Source organism: Otolemur garnettii, unplaced genomic scaffold (genome assembly GCF_000181295.1).
Source record: "Otolemur garnettii isolate 467f Iridium unplaced genomic scaffold, OtoGar3 scaffold00027, whole genome shotgun sequence".
In the NCBI taxonomy this organism is placed as follows: Eukaryota; Metazoa; Chordata; class Mammalia; order Primates; family Galagidae; genus Otolemur; species Otolemur garnettii.
In genome coordinates, this window is record NW_003852422.1 from 12,914,670 (window position 1) to 12,921,230 (window position 6,561).

The 6,561-nt window shown below is 38.0% G+C and overlaps 1 protein-coding gene across 1 annotated transcript in view; it reads right to left on the bottom strand.

Annotated features, from left to right (window-relative positions):
* PHLPP1 (PH domain and leucine rich repeat protein phosphatase 1) overlaps positions 1-6,561 on the bottom strand; it is a 231,035-nt gene that overhangs the window by 21,822 nt on the left and 202,652 nt on the right. The window lies entirely within an intron of this gene.

The window sequence follows — 6,561 nt, forward strand, 5'->3', positions numbered from 1 at the left end:
CTGCACTTCCTAAAAGCTGTTGGTGTTATAACCCATTTCCACATTGAACAGGCTCACTAATTTTCATTCTGAATTGATAAAAATTGATAAATTCCAAGTATTCATTCAAAAGAACATGTATTCAAGCACCTACAAATTAGCAGGTAAGGCACAAGATACCAGCGATACAGAGAGGTGGCCCTCAAGGAACCTGCAGGCTGGGAGAGGAAGTAAACAATACAATCTTCAGCCTCCACGATGGATGTTGTGACAGGAGTGTGCATGGGTTACGATAGCACAGGGACAGCTGTTCAGATCCCTGAGAGTCACTTCCAGAAGAGAGGATTTGTGTGTAGAATCAAAGTTAATTGGCCATGTCAGAACAGGCGAGCTGACAGCATGTATACCAGGAAGGAGACAGGACTGATCTATACGTGGTGTGTCAGGCTGGTGTAGGTGGACACTGTTGGGTCAAAGAATAAAAGATAAGGCTTATTCTATAGAGATGGACCAAATGATGATCTGTACATCACGTCTCATATAGAAGCAGTTTACAGCCTCTCCCCTTGTTACAGCTAATAGGAACTAGAACACTGTAGCTTAAAATAAACATAAACATGTGTATACTACTATTTCTCATATATAATTTTTAATCAAATTCTCTTAACTATAATTCCTATTGTAAAAGACTAAGTGATCGCTACTGTGGGGTGTTCATGTATCTAAGTAAACCTGTGAACTGAATGAGTCAGTCTAAACCTACCTTATACCTCAAACACAGACCCCAAAGCCAAAGTATAATACTACTTTACTATATAAAATTATATTTATAAATTATTCAGAAATGTTTATTAATGTTTAAACATCTTCACCTTTCAGGGAGTTGCAAAAGATGACCCTTAATCTTGTATAAAGCCTTCCTTTTAAATTTACATATACTAGCTCTCTTTGATTTTTCCCAACTGGATTTTAGAATTGGGAAACCTTATTGGCAAGAATCTGAACCAATAAAAATGAAAAAATGAAAATTGGGGTAAAGATTTGTTTAAAAAAATACTCAGTGTTCTATTCCTCCAAATACTGAATATATCCTCAAACATTAAAACCAAATTATTTGCGAAATTTGACTTTTAGAAAATGCATCCTGTATCAATAACTTCTTTATATCATAAAGGAATTTTAACCTTCTTAAAATTGGTTGTGTGTGCCCTCAGTGGTACTCAGTTGTCTCTTACAAAGTTACAGAGAACCTGGTACATGCTTCTGAGGGCTTCAGTTTTACTCAAAGATTATAAAGAGTCTTGAAGAGTCATTATTTTTACATTAAAAAAAACAAAAACAGTAAAAAGTAGAACACAGGATGAGCAATACATTTTAGATTGAAGCGAGGTCCCGAAAAAAAATGTGTACAGATGATTCTATGCTGTCTCTTGGATTGCTGGGTCCATAAGCACACTTCCCCTTCCACTCAGGGATCTGCACAGCATCAGAGTGACCACCTCACAGCCTACTTGTTTTGAGGACTCACAGTCAACATGCTCACATCTGCACAAGTTCAAAGGACCAGTCGCTTATCTGTATATAGTATACATAACCCTCCCCATAAGATATATGAAGTATGTCGTTGGAAAAGGCATGGCTTTGAATTTAGAACCATCTGCTGAAATAAGAGTTTAAAAAAACCAAATACAAAACAAAACTAATCTGAGTTAACTCATCACAGCAATTTTGAAATACAGAGAGAATATGCAGTCCTAGCTTTCTGTTAGTCTATTCCTCATGGGGCAGGGAGAAAAGGGGGGGGTCAAGGGCCACTTCTTAGTATACACTGCTTGCTTCCTCCTTCCTCAGCCCTTATATGGAGCCCTGTCCCAAACAGAAATTGACATTAGACTTCTTGAGTGTTAGAAAATTTCCTAAATAACTATTATAACTCAATCTGATTCCAGGACCATAATGATGACAGCTCCTGGTTTCTGATTTGGGGACATGCATTATACCTAGCTGACCTTTTAAGTCTACTACATCAACTGTTCCACTCACATGACACCTAACTTGGTTCCTGCCATGTCTTCATTGCTATTATCCTACTTCCTAAAGAATTAGTCCATTTTCTTTCATCCATTCTGACCCCGCCATTCCCCCATGCTCTCCGTGTCTTTCTTTATGACTGTGCTGATACTCTCTCTTCCATCTCATTTTACAGGTAACAAGAGCAAACAGGGCTTCTGAGGATCTGGACAAGCCAAGCCTGGCTACATGGGGACTGTAGGGTGTGTTTCCCCTCTAGCTGACTGAGAGCAGATCTATATCCAGAAGTAGGTCTGTTCATTTTTGAAACTTCCTACAGCCTTTGTCCTCAGAGTACTGCATATTAAAAATAATTCATACATACTCCATTTCCCAGTTAAAGTAACAAAGATTCTAAATATGAGTTCACTTAACCTTATTTAAGTAGTTTATTACTATATAGCACAAACATGAAACTAATCTTCCGAAGAGAACTGAAACATTTTAAAAGATACTGTTCTTAGAATCAAGAAGCCAAGCAAATGTGAAAATATGATGATGTTGCTGATATTGTGTTTAAATCCCAAATTACAAATTTCATTTACCACATGAGTGACACATTTATATCATCTGCTTAAAATACACTTCAAAAAGGGTTAGAGTAAATCCCTAATTGGAAATCACTCAACTAACAGAGTGGATTTTGTTGCCCAACTATTACAGCACCAGTACTGACTGCTATGTAGTTCAGTGGAAGGAGGACCAAGTGCCACATCCGTGGCCATCTCCGCTTCCGGGGTTCGTCGACACCAAGTCTGGCCTACGTGTGCCTCAGCTCTGGCTTTCCTTCCTAGTGACTGAGAGCTAATCTATATCCAGAGGGAGGTCTACCTGAGAACCAAACAGCATGTAATCTGCTCCAAACGACACAGGCCTGGTGGTTGGGTTTGGAAGATTAATTTCAAAGTACTAAACAAAGGTGAGGAAAATAATATAAGGAGCAAATGTACCATGACTTTGGGTACACGTGAGTCATCAGAATATTCTGAAAAAACCGTTTTTGTTTTTTTTTCCAATTAACAACTGACATGACCTCCCTATCCAAATACAGAAATTAACACCTGATGATGATTTTAACAGACTTTATGGGATGTACCAAAATGAAAAAGATGTCAGAGCTCAACTTTATCCAAGATTAGAAGATGAACGTAGTTTCTATTTTAGGTATATTTGAATAACAGTCTAATTTTTCAAATGTTTTAAAGAAACATTTTAACATACATGGTTTAGTATGGAGAATTATTTACCCATTCAAACCATAACTGCTTTCAAAGCATTTGTAACAAAGCTGTGAGTGAACATTTTTCCTTAGTGTTTGAAAAGACTGGAGAGAACTAGCTAGTTACACATACCACGATCTCATCCCTTTAAATTTGTTTTCTGTTAAGGTTTTATAATTGCAATAATATTAATACCTTTATGAGATACTATACAACTAACACCTACTGCACTGGAATATTTTGAAGAAGCAATATGAATATAATCTAGTGTTATTAACTCAATAATAAAATTTTAATATAGTTACAACATCTTAGGAATGAAATCATTTCTTTTACATTAAAAACGTGCTTTAGGGCTCAATTTGCAGAGAAGACTTTCTTTCTTTCTTTTTTCTTTTTTTGAGACAGAGCCTCAAACTGTTGCCCTGGGTAGAGTGCCAAAGCGTCACAGCTCACAGCAACCTCCAACTCCTGGGGTTAAGTGATTCCCTTGCCTCAGCCTCCCAAGTAGCTGGGACTACAAGTACCTGCCACAACGCTTGGATATTTTTTGGTCGTAGCTGTCACTGTTGTTTGGCAGGCCCAGGCTGGATTTGAACCCACCAACTCTGGTGTATGTGACTGGCTTCTTAGCCACTTGTACTACAGGCACTGAGCCTGCAATGAAGGCTCTCATTGGTATATTTATCATTTAAGATACATCAGTACCATTTTTATCAGGAATTTTCTTAGTCCAAATGTGTGTAAATACTTACAATGCAACTGAAAATATTTTCATGAAAATATACATTAAAATATCAATTCAGAGTTCTCACATAATATATCTGTTATTTTCCCCATAACTGTCCAGGCTGGAAAATTTAAATTTCGTACATAAAGGATATCTGATATTGCTCACCACCCCTCCAAAAGCTCCCTCCCAACAACAAAACCTCGTCTGCTGGTAAGGCAAGAACTGCATCTAACAGACTGGGGATTGTCAGCATAAGGAAAATGCTCAGGGGTAATAACTGGGGGGTGGGACCAATAAAAGAATCAAAGTACTGAAACCATTTAAAACTGAAACCATTTAAAAAGCAATTCCAGAAGTAAAATTTGAAAGCAATTGTAAAGCTGGGTACAGACAGAAGACAAAGGGGGAAGGAATTCAACAGAAATAGAAGACACTAATTCTGGAATCCAGGAATCCAACCAAGAATCTAGGAGAAACTAGTTTTCATATAGCAAGATTCATAATTTGTAAAACCTACTCAAAACCTAAAAATATTCAAATGTTTATTTGTATTTTAAACTAGAAACTTAAAAAAGTGGAGGTTAATCTTGAGACAGCTAGCCTATCACCCTGTGCCTCACACTGAGACCAGTTTACCAGCCCCCTCTCCTGTAAACGCCAACACAGTTACAGCATGGCTCCTAAGTCAAAGGGGCAGCTTAGGAACTCCCAGAAGGCTTAGTTGACATCTTTCCTGTGCTGAGGCCAAGAAGCATTTGCTTGAGTAGTAAATTTCCTGGATTTTTTTTTGAGCTTCAGCCAAAATACTTGTTCCATATAATCAACATCACAGTCGAACCCTATGGAGGACTTGTGTTGTTAATAGCTAACATTTAGGAAGCTCTTATGTGCCACTCCTATTTCCAAAGCTTTGTGTATATTTTTTCATTTCTTTCTTCTTCTTCTTTTTTTTTTTTTTGAGACGAGTCTCACCATGTCGCCCTCAGTAGAGTGCTGTGACATCACAGCTCACAGCAACCTCAAACTCTTGGGCGTAAGTGATTCTCTTGCCTCAGCCTCCCTAGTAGCTGGGACTACAGGTGCCCGCCACAACGCCTGGCTATTTTTTGGTTGCAGTTGTCATTATTTAGCTGGCCCAGGCCGGGCTCAAACCCACCAGCTTCAGTGTATGTGGCTGGTTCCCTACTCACTGAGCTATGGGGGCCAAGCCCTATATTCTTTCATTTCATCCACATAATACTGTAAATGAAATACTATTCTTTTCCTCATTTTACATATAGGAAATGAAGCAGTGAAGTAAGCTTCAACTGGGAGATCTGTTCCCCTTCAGAGCCCTGCCATTTCCCCACTGTGAAAGATACTACATAGGAAGTAAAATGTTTCTCGAAATTTATAATAAACATTTTAAAATGCCCCTGTGATATATGGGATACTAGTGCTCTTAAAGTCCAGAACAAGACATTTCATAGCTTAAAGCATCTGTACACACACACACAGAGAAAATGGCTTACTCACACCTTAACCACATAAATGTTTAAAAACTGTTGTGATGAAAACTTATTCATGCTATTTAAAGAGTCTTCAAATGTCTATATAATTTCTTAATCTTATACACAAGGTTTATATCAGGAAATCCCTGAAAAGTAAAGAATGGCTAAATAAGGGCTACTCATTCCTCATTAGATTGGAATATGCTCCAAGTTTAAAACCACTGAATTATTTTTTTATTTTAAGCATAAAATTGATAATTAGAAATGCTAAGATACAAATGAAAAATTACATTATATATAAAGAACTCAATTTTGTATCCCCTACAACTCCCCAAAGGAAGTAAAGCTGAATACAAAGTAGTTAGATGGCTTTCATTCTAGTGACTGGTTTCATCCTGTGAGTCCACCTTGAGTAAGGAAGCCAGGGATTGCAGACTATCTCTCCCACCAATCTGCCATCTTAATTTTACACAAATCTCTTCATTTTTCAGCTCCCGAGTGTCTGACTTCTATTCAGCACCTGTTATGTCAATTTTATTTAGTTGAAATCAATGTATGGCAATGGCAATGATGCTAGTCTATCACTGACTGGCTACTGTGGGGGGATGCTGTTTGGTTAGCTCAGTTAGAAAGGGTAGGGTGTGCAGTGGCACTATTTACTTTCTGAAACTGCTATTGCACCTGACTCATCCTTTGAGCCTTATAACCACCTTGGAAGTAAGTATTAATAGACAGAACAAGAAGTATAGGGACAATTGTGTGGCCAGCCTCCTGTCACACAGCTAGTTAGGAACAGAGCCAAGGAATGCAATTTTCCTAATACCTGGTCTAGCATTTTCTTTCTTTCTTTTCTTTCTCCCTTTCCCCCTTTCCCTTCCTTCCTTCCTTTCTCTCTCTCTCTTTCTTTCTTTTTTAAACTCTGCTAGCTCAACAGCAGAGCCCATTGGTTAGGAAGCATGGAGCAAGGACTGTTGGGGTCTCCATTCTGAGTAAATCCAACAAAAGTATACACATCTTTTTTTTTTTTTTTTTTTGGCAGTTTTTGGCTGGGGCTGGGTTTGAACCCACC